Source organism: Cylas formicarius, unplaced genomic scaffold (genome assembly GCF_029955315.1).
Source record: "Cylas formicarius isolate icCylForm1 unplaced genomic scaffold, icCylForm1.1 PGA_scaffold_4__25_contigs__length_36172078, whole genome shotgun sequence".
Lineage (NCBI taxonomy): Eukaryota > Metazoa > Arthropoda > Insecta > Coleoptera > Brentidae > Cylas > Cylas formicarius.
Window position 1 is genome coordinate 3,943,913 of NW_026844334.1, and position 15,421 is coordinate 3,959,333.

At 34.9% G+C, this 15,421-nt stretch overlaps 1 protein-coding gene across 1 annotated transcript in view; it reads left to right on the top strand.

The window, feature by feature from the left end:
- Window positions 1-4,386: 4,386 nt before the first annotated feature.
- The window catches only part of LOC132700509 (alkaline phosphatase-like), a 132,860-nt gene continuing 121,825 nt past the window's right edge, over window positions 4,387-15,421 (top strand). The window contains exon 1 of the mRNA XM_060667874.1: window positions 4,387-4,538. The gene's annotated coding sequence lies outside the window, so the exon portion shown is untranslated. The remainder of the gene's footprint in view (window positions 4,539-15,421) is intronic.

Below are 15,421 nucleotides of genomic sequence, written 5' to 3' on the forward strand. Positions count from 1 at the left end.
CGGACGTAAGTTCATTTGACGGGACAGTCGGTTTCGTGACGTCTCCGAATATTGTTTCGCGTAAACCACCGCCTTAGCATACGAGTCGATTCAGTAAACGATTTTTCGTAATTTTTTAAAGCTTTAAAAAATACGACATTCTTGTAGCAGACCACCTAACTTTGAATTCTTTCTACAAAATGTGAATTAATTGCAATGCCATGATGAGAAGTACTCCAAAAGCTAATACATACAACTGATCTACCGCTTTTTAAATTATCTGCTGTGCAAGGTTGGATAATTTTTTAAGTAGATATGATAGTCGGGATCTGAAGCTATTTGGTAGTTAGCGGACACGAATCGTTCCCCCATCTCGAAATAATACGCCTGCGTCATTTCCTGTTTGTAGTTTAGCCCTGGGGACGAGGAACGCTTGGATACATCAACCACGGGAAAAATTAATACGGTTCAATATCCGTGACATGTAGCTGCCGTTCTATCTTTTTTTCCTGCTGCCGATAAATCCGCAAGTCTACGTCCCGGTTTTCCAGGTAGGTGGGCCGTATCCCAAAAAGAAAAAAAAACGTTGATATATGAAGGCGTTTGTCACGGGATATTTTGTCACGGCGGATTCTTAAACTGGAGAAAATTACCTTTCTTTCTCGGGTGACGAATGACGGGAATAAATCAGACAGAAAATGTCGCTTGACGCCTCGATTTTTGAATATGACACCGCTAATAGGAAGCGGCTATAAGGTCAGCAATATTAACTGACACACATAAACTTCGAAGTAAAAATGTATCAAGATGGTTTCGTTTTGCCTAAACCATCATCATTTTATTATTTAATAAATTTTGATCACTTTATCTACCTACATATGATCTTCGTTGGGTTTATTTTAAAACATGGTGAAATACGTAAAATTTAAGGGAATGAGATCTAGAATCAAATGTAGAAAGAATAAAACAGTATAAATGTCTGGGAATTGGAATTGGAATTCGGCGAAAGATATCAAATGTACAATTAAGATGAAACTTACGGCGTACACGACATATGAGCAAATTCTTAGAAATCTTGACTAAAATATATCCCTTTGAATCCATTATATCCGGAGACTTACCGGCCCTTTTTAAAACTACTTTTTATAGGCAGGGTTGCGAAAGAATAAATATTAGAAAGATTTCAATCGAACTGAGAATTGTTAACATCTATTAATTATCATCTATAAATAGTTAAATTTTACACACATTTTTAGACACGTCAGTACAATAAATGGTAGAAGAGGAATTGGAAGAATAGACAAGAAATATTTAACTGTGGACTGGATTAAGAACGATAGAAGAGCTTGTCGGGGGGATCATTTCGTAGTCTCCAACATTCATTGAGTATATAGGCGGAATGATATGTGGCTCCCGGTTGGGTTGCAAGCTATGTTGATGTTTTCCTCTGTTGCTTTCTGTTTCTGTCTTTGGCAGTCTGTCGAAATTCTTTCCTGATGTGCTCTGTGTAATTCTGTCGACTATGTTACCCTTGACCTCCCCAGGAACGCGAGACTGAGAGTTTTCAACATTCAAAGCAGCAGTTTCTTCTTACACAGACACAAACATTCCGTAGTAAACAATTTATACCTGCTAAATTCGAGTCCGAAGTCCTTACTTTTCCGATAAGTTTGTTCAAGCCACACCCGCGGGTAAACTCAGAGAGGGGCTTAATAATAATCGCTTACACGAACCGGTGGTAAGTGGCAAAAATATTTTCTCTCTAATCTACTTAACAAACGTCTGACTTTCTCGACAGCGCTCGCGGCTTTTAATTAAATTTAAAAGTAAGCTGGGTTGCCGGATGAAGCGCTTGGGAAAATGTTTCGGATATATTTTGCTTAGTTTTTTGCTAGCTGACTCACTGAATCGTAATTGAATAGGATATTGTGCGGATATTTGGTGAGCTAGTTTTGACAAGGTTTGCATCGTACCTATAGTTATGTGCAGGATGGGTAAACTTGGCTACTTTTAAGGGCAAACTTTTTTTCTGAAGCCGATAAAAATTCTGTGTTTGCAGCTTGATTTTAATTTTCGCGAAAGTTATCTTATTGCATCTTTTTAGAGCATTTGTTTCGAGAGTGAGTTTATTTTCTAATCAATCGAATAGTAGAAAAATACATATCCATGGTACGAATTCCGGATGTATTACCTACGTAAATGTAAACTGCAGCGATTTAAGATATGCCTGGAAAGACATGTAAAGTAACTGTATCCAGTGAAAGAAGCATTAAAATCTAGAAAAAATGTCGGCTATCGATCGAAATTCCTTTTGCGAACAACACTCCAGCACATATAATTAACAGGTTGCTTGGTTGTTTGACACAGACAAATGGAAAAGAAAATGTGACTATACCTCTCATATTTCTCCAAACTGCGGTATTGCTAGTACCAGAAGAAGAACTGCCAAAGACTAGTGAATAGAGATGTAACATTCTTTTACAGAATTACAGTAAATGGCTTTTTGAGAATGATAATCTAAAAAAAGTTTTAGATTAAATGATAAATTTAAGGAACATAGACTATAAAACAGATTTAATTTTAAATATAATATTATAATATTAGAAAATTAATATCGAGTTAGACTAGACACCCCATGAATGCTAAGAGTATATTTCAAATAATAATAATAATAATAATAACGCACCAAAAATTCAAAAGACAAACATTCTATTACAGAATTAGAGTAATTGGCTTTTTGAGAATAATGATAGTTTTAAAAAAAGTTTTTGGGCACGCAGTATTAAGATGATAAATGTAAAGAACAAACTATAAAACAGATTTAATTTTAATTTTAATATTATAATATTAATATTAGAAAATTAATATCGAGCTACAATAGACACCTCATGAATGCTAAGAGTATATTTCAAATGCACTTATCATATGATGAAGGACACTTTACTGTCCAAGAATGTATTTCTTAATAATGCATAACGCACCACAAATTAAACAGACAAACAGAGAGCAATGCAAGTAAGCTGTCACGAATTTAATGTAATTAGAACGAAAAATGCAAATTCAAAAAAGGAATATATAGGTATAGATCTCTGATATTTGTTCAACTGCGGTATCGTTAGTACAGGTTAGAAGAACTTCCAGAGACTAGTGAATAGAGATGTAACATTCTTTTAGAGAAGTACAGTAAATAGCTTTTTGGGAATGAATGAATGAGTCTTAAAAATAGTTTTGGGCACGCTGGATTAGAAAATTAAAATCGGGCTACAATAGACACCTCATGAATGCTAAGAGTATATTTCAAATGCTCTCATACTTTATTGTCCAAGAATAGAATATTTCTTAATAATGATTAAAGCACCATAAATTTAAAACTCAAACAGAGAGCAATGCAGATTAAATGTCACAAATGTAATGCAATTAGAACGAAAGATACAAATACAAAAGAGGAATATATATTTTAGTAATATAATGCGTGTCTTCGCGACCTTGAAAACCATTCTTCACCAGCTAGTTCCCTTCAAAGATATGTTAGTTGTATTGTATTTTTGTTTTAAACAACACATTTAGAGTTCAAGAAATGACTTTTTTTCAAATTAAAAATATTTTATTCAATCATATTTAGCTTTAGCAACAATACGAAAACCATAAATTGCCATAAAGTGCTATAAAAATCCATGGTGCAAGTGGTAACTAGAAAAAGTAACCGCAAACATTTGTTTACGAACATACCGTCCAAAGCCTACTTGCAAAAAGTTCAAGAAATACTTATTCTTCCAAGAAGGTCGGAGTATTCAATGATTAAAACATATACAGGGTGCTCCATAACTAAGAAAATATTAGTTTTATAAACTTGCTTGCTATGACCAAATATTTAGGGAGATAAAAATATGATATAAACTTGAAACAATACTAGATATCCACATGGGGTTTTTACCGTTATGTTATGTGTTTATAAAAAAGATTCCCCTTCTAAATGTCCAATTTAGTCCACCCTCTACTACACCGACGTCGATTTTTTTCGCTAATGTTATTAGATAAATGAACTTTTTAGCCACAAACAACCCATATCGATTAGGTTCTTCGTCTCATACATCATCTCCAATTTTTGATTGACACTCGAAACGATAGCGGTCTTTAAATCCTAATCGTCTACGCCGACGGGAGATTCTTGGAATGATATAAACAGCGGAGGGCGACCACACAATCCGACCAGTTTTCTGCCGTTACGCTTCGATCCATCAGTCATTCCGCCCTCAGAAGAATGTCAACGGTGCCTTCAGTTCCGGATTCTTTTTCTGAGAGCAAAGCGTAGCCGTCGAGCGTCTGGTCCGTGACAGGCGCACTACGTCCACAGCCTCACTTCGGGCGTCTGGCTGCGTCAGTAGCGTCGCGACGGTTCTCGCGCGATTTTGCCACCGTCGAATTCTCGCCCGATCTCGTACGCAACCTCACGCTCGGTTTTCGAACGCGGACACGTCGACGATGACGGTGAGTGAAGTGCAGATATGAACTTCGTGTTTGAGTGATTTTTTCGCCATCGACGTCGGATAGTACTCTTGGTGAGTCGAACGGTAACTTCGAACGTCCATTTTTCCATTCCGCCGGTATTTAACTTAACCTCGCCAAACGGAAGTTCGCAAAAAAAAGCCCGCTGATTGGTATCCATTTTTGGTCCTTCGAGCCGGATTTGAAAATTTACTAGTCGTGCCGGCACCGATTGCATTTTTGTTGGCTGGAAAAATTGAAATGTGACGTCCATTTACTGTCCGCGGGGAAAAACAATGGTTGCTGTCGCGCGTTGCAGTTATTAAAGCCTATTTCGCCTTGTTTATGGGACACACGCAACGAAGTAATTAATTGCCACCAGAATTTACGTACCGGTTAGATGAAAAAAATAATGTACAATAAATCGTCCCACCATTTTGTTGTTGTTCGATGGTGTTTGTTTTGGAGTGGACTTCCTGTTTCAATCACACAAACTCTGCGAAGATATAAATGTTTTGAAGTATTATTTACACTTGAGGCATCATTAATAAAATCATAAAAGTTATCATTATTATCTTCATTATTATTAACAAATAACAAATAAATAAATAAGTCGTGCAGGATTGCGGTGAATAGATTAATTAATGGATAATAGATATACTAAAACTGTTTCGGTATAAATGCGGTTCGATTCAATTTGATTTAATCGGACGACAGTTCCGTCAGTGTTATTTTTTTTTTTCTAAATGTGTCCTTATTTCTTTGAGAACAGGAAACGTCAAATTTAAGTAGATTTTATCTAAAGAAGCAAACACACTTTTTCTAGAATTATGGAGTCAAGATAACAAAAGTTGGTAGTCGCCTGTGATTGATCAAAGGGTGAATTGTCAAAACCAAAATGGTCTCGAGATATAAGCAATTTCGAATTTGAATTTTGATTTTTGTATTCAAAAAGAAAGTACCTTGACGGTCCGAACCTCGATTAAACCCGAAATCAAAATTTTCATTTCGATATTTTAGAAACATACAGAAATATCACGAGTTAATTTACGATTGTTTTCTAATTTTTACCAAATTACGTATTTCTGTTTATTTATATAAAGAGAAAAGATATCTAATTGCAATTACGTTTTTCCCGGAAAAGCGTCGGGACAACGACGTCGAGACATTCTAGTAAACGTCATTTGCATTAGAAAGGAAAGTCGCGATGAATATTCACCGTTTTCTCGACTCACGCGACAAATATTTTTCCTATTAAGATGTTAATTACAACCGGTTTTAGATGCAGAAGAGCCTGCATAGTTTCGTTAGCGATTTTCGCGACATCCCGGACAAAATCTCCAGCGATGTCGGTTACAATCGAAATTAGTACAAAGGAAACAAAAAAAAAGTGAAGCTCGTTAGGCATTCCATGTATAATAAGCGAAATCTGTTCCTAAACGAGTTACACTTAGTTAGGCGGTGCTTAAGCGTAGCACAACCGATGGATATTGCAAGACCGAACTTGCAATTTGCATAAAACCTGTTGAGCCTTTTCATAAAGTATAAGTAATACAGGTGGCGCGGTCTAGTAGAATTCTACACTTAATCACCACTGGAGCATAATATTATTATGTATCAGAAAACTAAAAAAAAAATGATTATATGGAAATGGAAAAGTGGAAACATCACCTACACTCAGTTTCTCGGATTTTTTTAACTTATTAATAAATAAAGAAGTTGGACAAAAAATATTATTTGGGAATATGAAACTCTCGTAAGTATATTGAGACTGCGCACGCGCACTCTCTTCGTGTACCAATATAGAGCACACTAAGTTTACTCTACCACTCTTGAAGTACATGTGAGCCTTGTAGAGGAGATCACACTCAATAAACAATTCTAAATATTGGCATTTGTCAACAAAATCATTTCGAGTTTAAAATTGTTATGTAGAAATTGATATTTGAATATTATTTATTTATTATTATTTTTACAGACGGAGTGTATTTCTACATAAAACTTAGGAAAACGCACAGTTAAAATACAGGTGGAAAAGTAATAAAACTCTAAGTAAAAGCCTAGGCTACAATCTCACAAGCTAAGGAAAGAAATATGTAGTTATGTTAAGCTATGTTACCCTCCCCTCAGTAGTGAAAAGGCGATGAATGTATTGGTTTGTTCGGAAAGTCATTTCGTTTTTTTTGGGGAACATGAAAGACAGTTTTCGTATAATGAATAAATAATTTATTAAATTATATATTGGCCATTCTGGTCCAACACCTTTTGCCATCTTTCTGGCAGTAACATAATTCCCCTCTCAAAAAAGTTTTGGTCCTTGCTGGCAAAAAACTGGTTCAGGTGGTTTTTGACATCTTCATTTGAGGTAAAGGTTTTGCCATCCAAAAAATTTTGCAGGGACCGGAACAAATAGTAGTCGGAAGGCGCCAGATCTGGAGAATATGGTGGATGTTGCAGTACGTCCCATTCAAGCTGTAAAAGTTTTTGGCGAGTGACCAAACTTGTGTGAGGTCTCGCATTATCCTGGTGGAACACTACACCCTTCCTGTTGATTAATTCGGGCCTCTTCTCTTTAAGTGAATTATTCAATTTGTCCAGTTGATGACAATAGACTTCTGAATTAATCGTTGTATTGTCCGGCAAAAGCTCAAAAAAAACGATTCCTTTGACATCCCACCAAACGGAGAGCATCACCTTTTTTTGGTGAATGTTGGCTTTTGACACGCTTTGACCTCTTGCGTTTAACATTGTTGTATACAACCCATTTTTCGTCCCCAGTAATAATCCGCTTCAAAAATGGATCATTTTCTTGACGTTTGAGGAGCGAATCACACACGTCGACGCGACGACACAAATTTCGCTCCGTAAGGACATGGGGCACCCACACATCGAGCTTCGAGGTTAAGCCCATGCCTTTCAAATGGCCATAAACAGTCGAATTCGACAAATTTATTCTCTCACCGATCTCTCGTGTGGTTATTCGCCGATTTGCATCAACTAATGCCTTTATCGCATCTTTGTCAGCTTCGACCGGCCTTCCAGACTGTGGTGCATCTTCGACATCAAAATTGCCGGATCGAAATTTTGCAAACCAGTTCTGGCACTGGCGTACTGTTAACACGCCTTCTCCATACACATCCGTCAATTTTTTTCTCCCTTGGACAGCATTTTTACCTTTTCTGAAGTAAAAAAGTAAAATATGACGAAAATGCTGCTTATTGCTCTCCATATTTAAAAGGGCACCAACCAAAAACTACTGCGTAGAATTAATAGAACTTTTTCACACACAAGCCTTGCAATATCAGCTCTCAAGACATATAATGGTTATGCGGCTTAAGTGTGAAGTTGGTTTCGAAAAAACGTAATTAAGTCCTCTGACGGGAAAAAACGAAATGACTTTCCGAACAACCTTATAGTACAACCGTAATTAGTTCTGTGATACGGTATAAAAAAAGTGCAATTTGGACAAGTTATTCGTACTGGCACCAAAAACCGAAATTTCGACAGAATGGAGGGACAAAACCAACTCGAATTAAAGGGCCACATAATCAATGTTAGCCACCGACACCAAACTTAAAGGCTATATCAAGAAGAAAACGGGTCTGAAATTGTTCGATTCGACGAATATGACATTCGTAATCAGGATTCCATAGAGATGAAGCATATTCTAAGTGGAGTCTAACCAGAGCACAATATAGCAGTCTTATGCAAATCACGTTTTGAAAATATAGTGATGACCTCTTAATAAACCTAACATTCTTCTTTCAAGTGATGTTGGACACATGATATTAAACTTTGGGCTAAACGAAAAGCATTTCGTTCGAACATTCAAGATATGTTCCAAACCTATTCGAAGCTGTTTTTTGCTTAGCAATGATGATCAATCTCAACGACATTCTGCAAAACAAATGAACTGGAAACTATGAGCTCGTTGCTTTTGTTCGAAGACGAATAATTATTTCCACCCGCAGTTCCCCATGTGGCAAATTCATTAAGCGTGCTCATTATTAAATTATCTCAAAATATGGTTATAATGGATTTGTCTACGACGTTATACACACTTTAAAGTCGCTTTGTTCGACTATCTTACAGTCGCAACGGTATAATATGCCTGCGGAATTTGCTTTGATGTTCTCCGTATTTGTTACTACGATTATTTCCCTTGACGAGGACGTTCCTGCCTGCTAGTTTTCGAACGAGAAATTAGTTCCACTGGGGGTTTTGATTAGTGCGGAAACGGATTACCAGTAGCGAAGCGTCTGTGTCGGAACATTGACGGACCGTGCAAAATTTTAACTTCAAAAGTTCAACTAGTGAAGTGTGTACTGTGACAATTTGAACAATTAGCAGTGCGTTCAGTGGTACAGAAACTACCGATGTAAAAAACACAGTGGTTTAATTTGTAATATTTTTTGGAGATGCATATGTAAACCCGAAAAAATATTATGCCAGTATTAATTTTTCGTTTCAATAAATATCAATGCCCGACTCAGTACGTAATGGTGAACTTTTCCTTGTTTTAAATCGTTTATTTAAAAAAAAGAATTGTTGAAAAACAAGCTTTTGTATTCCCAATCATTTAATATGTCAGTATACAAGGGGAAAAGGAAATATTAGATGCAGTTCCGAGAGCATAGAGTAAAGTTTGTGGTACACGATAAGCCCGGCTTATCTAAAGTGATAATATAACTGAGCAGATTAAACATTAATAAACACAATAGTACTAAATTAATTCGGTTACGTTTTGGAAGAACTTAGGAAATATGACAAAATTTTAATTTGAATATATTTTTGTATACAGTAGTTTTACAGAAAGAAAACTAATAATCTTGTCAGGCGTTGTGATGGCAAACTGTTCCTTATTTGCAAGGACTGACTTGCAAAGAAAAGCAAAAGAGTCTATGTATGAATTTTTGATAAATTAGCCACATTTTCAGAAATGGGCCACAAAAGCCGCAACACGCTAACTTGATTAATAAGGGAAATCAAAATTAACATACGTTTTTTCCAAAAGCGGAATTTTCGTTTATTTTACCCATGAAATTCCCTCTAAATATGAATAAATTCCCTTGCAAGACTGAAAATTTCCAAAATTCCTGGAAATAGCCTCAAATATTCTAAAATGCATTGAAATTCCATTAAAATTCATTCCTTTGAACACTAAAATATACTTCGTATTCGAATGAGATATGAGGCTGATCTCGAGCTGCACATTTCCCATTAAATTCCCTCCAAATTTGGAGATATTCCCTTGCAAAAGAGTGAAATTTTTCCAAATTCCCCGAAGTAGCCTCAATTATTCTAAAATTCCAATTAATTCATTACTTTCAACACTAAAATATACTTCGTATTCGAATGAGATTTTATAGGCAGATCTCGAGCTGCACATTTCCCATTAAATTCCCTCCAAATTTGGAGAATTTCTCTTGCAAAAGATTGAAAATTTTCCAAATTCCCGGAAGTAGCCTCAAATATTCTAAAATACCTTGGAATTCCATTAAAATTCATTACTTTGAACACTAAAATATACTTCGTATTCGAATGAGATTTTATAGGCTGACGTCAAGCTGCACATTTCCCATGAAATTCCCTTTAAATTTGGAGAATTTCTCTTGCACAAGATTGAAAATTTTCCAAATTCCCGGAAGTAGCCTCAAATATTCTAAAATACCTTGGAATTTCATTAAAATTCATTCCCTTGAACACTAAAATATACTTCGTATTCGAATGAGATTTTATAGGCTAATATCGAGCTGGACATTTCCCATTAAATTCCCTCCAAATCTGGAGATATTCCCTTGCAAAAGACTAAAATTTTTCCAAATTCCCCGAAGTAACCTCAATTATTCTAAAATACATTGGAATTATATTAAAATTCATTACTTTGAACACTAAAATATACTTCGTATTCGAATGAGATTTTATAGGCTGACGTCGAGCTGCACATTTCCCATGAAATTCCCCTTAAATTTGGAGAATTTCTCTTGCAAAAGATTGAAAATTTTCCAAATTCCCGGAAGTAGCCTCAAATATTCTAAAATAACTTGGAATTCCATTAAAATTCATTACTTTGAACACTAAAATATACTTCGTATTCGAATGAGATTTTATAGGCTGACGTCGAGCTGCACATTTCCCATGAAATTTTTTCTAAATTTGAAAATTTCTCTTTCAAAAGATGGAAAATTTTTTAAATTCCCCGAAGTAGCCTCAAATATTCTTATATACCTTGGAATTCCATTAAAATTCATTCCCTTGAACACTAAAATATCCTTCGTATTCGAAGGGGATTTCACATTTTCCGAAACTCTACGTGTCTAACGTAAAACCCAAGCTTGTACCAAACGGACGGGGTAGAGGGAGAGGTAAAGCCCGTGTTTGAAAGCAGACGCCAAACAAAAATGACGAATGCGATTGAAGTTAAAGTTCGGCGACAAATCACTGCGGACCATGTCGTTTCCCTTGAGCACGTTCGCGTGACGTTTTGTTTGCCTTTGTTTCAGAGAACGTTGCATTCCGAGTAAATACGATATTAGGGAACCGTTCGTTTCATAAGCTGCCGCATAATCGCGATAAAATGTACACCCGGGGTTTATTTGGTTACTTCGTACGGCGGCGCTCCTCAATAGTTTGCGGTTACTTTCGTCCCGTTTGTCCGATTTACGCTCCGGTGATTCGGTCCGGTCGATTCTGCCGCACGATTCGATCGGAACCGCATTATATTTTTTCCTCCGATTTGTTTGCCGCGGGGGTATAATTTAAATTAAGGCGCATTCATGCGGAAATGTATAATATTACAATTAACTATTTAGAGTTCATAAAGGGGCGTTTGATGATGCAACAAACCACCGACGTTATCCTGCTGGCTGACATCCAAAGTACATATTTTCCTAGGTTAAATTTTCAGTAAAATTCGAGATTTTATTTTAGAATCACGCAAAAATATAGAACGAAACAAAAAAAAAATATTTCTTTATTAATAACATAGATACATCGATAGGAATTTCATTAATTTCTTCAAATCATTTCATATTAATATATATATATATATATATATATATATATATATATATATATATATATATATATATATATATATATATATATATATATATATATATATATATATATATATATATATATATATATATATATATATATATATATATTACATTACGAATGAATTTAGAAAATATATACATTATGATAATAGTAAATATATACATTATGATAATAGTAAACCGTCCTCTTTGGCAAAAAAAAATAAATCTTCAATTGATTGTAGTATTGTAATAAACTATCTGACCAACCGAAAGAAATAAGTTTTAAGTGTGTATTTAGACGTAGCAAATTTTAAATATTTCAGAAACGCAGGGAAAAGATTTTACGCTTAAGTGGCACAATTGGAGAAGCTTTTTTCAAATATTGCAGATTTGTGTTCTGTGTGCATTAATTCTGAATTCTTTGAATATACGCTGCTGTAAAAAACAAAACGTGATAATTTTGTTGGGGTTTTCTGCCTACTGGCTGGAGTACCTTCGTCTATAAACTATATTTACTGTGTAAATATCAAATAATCACAATGTCGTAATACTGAGGTGATGTCTATGTGGGCAAAGGGATTTTAAAATTTATTTATTTTACGGTTTAACCAACTTACAAAACATTTACATTCATTAAAGGCAAAGAGACAGAAAGACAACAGTATAACAGCAGAATAAAACAAAAGAACAAAAAATATAACAATAACAATGAATAGAATTAAGTTCAAGCACTCAAACGGAACACATCAGAAAGAAATGAGCGGAGTGAATAAACTCCACAATTTGCGCGATATTAAGGTTTGCGGAACATGTAAAAGAGCTGGACAATAATACCAACCATTCAAAATCTTAAAGAGAAAAATTAAATCACTCTGAAATCTTCTGTTTTGAAGAGTATCCATATTGAAGGCCTTAGTTGTAATACTGTCGTTGATCTGATACCCATTATAGATATTGGTATGCGCCTTTGAAGCCAGAGAACTTAAAAATACTTTCTGAGTGGCTTCGATATTATCTATAGGGCGGGCGTAATATGGAGACCATACCACAGATACATACTCCAGTCTAGAGCGAACCAAAGATATATAGAGCAGTCTAAACAAATGTGGAGCAAGTTGGCTTCTATTGGGTACAACACTTCCCCAAAATGTGTCACAAAACTTAGTTTAGATTAGAAAAAAACACCCAAGCCTTTAATGCTAGTGACGGCCTCGATTTTAACTCCATCGATGCATTTTTTTTTTTACATTAAACCACACGAAAATACACGTCCCTCCTCGATATCTTCAAACCATCCGCAAACAAAAGACACTGGGATTTAGAAACTACACTAACAATATCATTTATAAACAAGTTAAAAAGGATGGGTCCAGTGTGAGAACCTTGGGGGACTCCCGAAAAAATATCAATTTTACCTGAGACGTAATTATTGATACACTGAATCCACTGCACCAGCCCAGCCTCTATCCAATAGACTTTAATATGGTTAATAAATTTCAACGTTTTATCCAAAATTAAATATAAAACGTGTACAGCGAAAAATGCAATTATCGCAACATCAAACAATCAGAACTTAAAGTTTCCAATATTTTTCGTGACGTTTTTATCCACAAATTAATGCAGGTTACTGCCATTTTGCTGCTTGAAAGCACTGTACAAAAAGTTGATAAGCTCTGTATATCGGAAAAACGCGTTTCCGGTGAATTAATTTCGGAACTCCCTGTATGGTGTATCAGAACCTGCTTACCTGTACTACTGACATCCTACTGAAGTGATCATCGGCAGCGTCCGTGATCATATTAAACCGGCGTCTGGCGAAATCAATTCGCGATATCAATGACAGCGCGAACAATAAATATTAGCTATTGGTTTATGGCGGACATTTATTAAAAAGGCGTCGTAAAATCTGGCAAAAAGACGACGCGTCGTCCGACGTCATGAAATTTACGTCCCACGTTTCGGTTTTAATGAACGCAATGCGGTATTTATTGTTGCGCATATAAAAATTTCCGCAGCAACATTGAAAATTTTTGGAGAATCAAATACCGATTAGTTATGATGATGAAAAACTAATTTTCTATTTTAAGTAGTAGTTATGGTATGAGGGTACTGTGACATTACGAATTTTTGATACAAACACAGTAGTTCTTTCAGTTCTTAATTAGAATTTCGGGATCACAAGACAAGAGGAACAGGCAAATGTTTTCCTTTAAGTTTTCTTCTCAATCTCAAATATAAAACATTTTTTTTTTCATTTTTTGTAATATATGTAAACAGAAATCTATATTTTCCATAGCCTACTCATAAAGAAATTGCGATGTTACACGCTTTAAAACATTAGTAACAAACCTACGGAAAATAGTCTGGGCACTACCTTGTGCTAGGTAGTATTCTTGGTCCAATTTTATTTATCATTTTTGTGAATGACTTGTATTTCGTAACACAATCAGAAGAAGAGAGCATAATATGCTATGCGGATGATACCCACCTGCTTGTAGGTGGAAATAATCTCACTGAGGTTAGTGGTAAAGGCTACGATATTTTTTCAAGGGCTTACGACTCGTTTCTAGGAAATACATTGATAGTAAACAAAGATAAAGCGAATTTAATTATGTTTAGGAATAAATCATGTCGAGTTGAAATACCATTAACAATACGGATAGGTAAAGAAAATATTAGTATTGTAAATAGCACTAAATTCTTTGGTTTACAAATCGAGGAATTTCTTGATTGGTCTGAACATATTGATTATCTGCTAAATAAATTAAATTCAATTTGTTATGAAATTCGAGTCGTTGCAAATTACATGAATAAGGAAACTTTAAAAATTATGTACTTTGCAAACTTTCAGTGGCGCATGAGGTATGGAATTATCTTTTGGGGGGGTAGTGGTCAACTACAGAAAATTTTCGTGGTTCAAAAGAGAGGGGTGTTCAAGACTGAAGGTATTTTTGCTGTATATGCTTTATATATTTATGAAGCATTGATATTCTTTTTTCAAAATCGAAAGGACTTCGAACTACAGATATTTCATAGATATAATACCAGAACCCTAAATGTAAATTACCCTATTCACCGTTTAACCTTAACTGAAAGGAGTCCTTATTACATGTGCCTGAGATTGTATAATAAATTAGCAAATGAGATAAAAACAATTGCAAATCTAAAATCTTTAAATACACGATAAAAAAGTTATTGACAGAGTTAGAACCTTACTCCATAGAAGAGTTTTTCTGAAAAATTTAAATAATTGTAAATACGATATAATTGAAATTTGTAACAATATCTGGTGCTTTTTGCTATTTTGACGCCGATTTCCTTTGTTTGGTATATTATTTTTAGGTAATGTATTTATGACACAATGTGAAATAAAGTTGATTATTATTATTATTATTATTAATAACATTAATAAAAGACATATTAAAATGAAAACAAGCCTACTTTCAGAAGAAAACTGCACCACTTCTTCTTTTAATTAACGAGCTACAAAAATCCAACACTTTCAAAATCATCCTCCATCTAATAAAAATTCAGCTTTTATTTCGTCAAATACCGCCTCCGATTATGAAAACCGTAACACGCTAACTTATTAATAAGGTTATACGGCGAGAGAAACTTCAAAAATGGGACATACTGTATAAGGGAATCGAGGCACAAGGGAATTCGAAAATATTATAAAACATTTTTAAAGTTATTTCGCTTAATTTCAAGGAATTCGAAGTATTTCCAAGATGCTTTTGCAGAAATTCTTGCCAAAACGGGAATTCCAATTTCCCGCGATTTCCTCATTGTACAAATATTTTTTCGCGGTGACCCCTGCAGTAAAATAATTTTATTGAAGCTGACTCCTCGTCCAGATTAATTCTAACTCTTCAGATGTGAAGCCTTAACGTTGAAAGTTCCAGTGCGTAAAA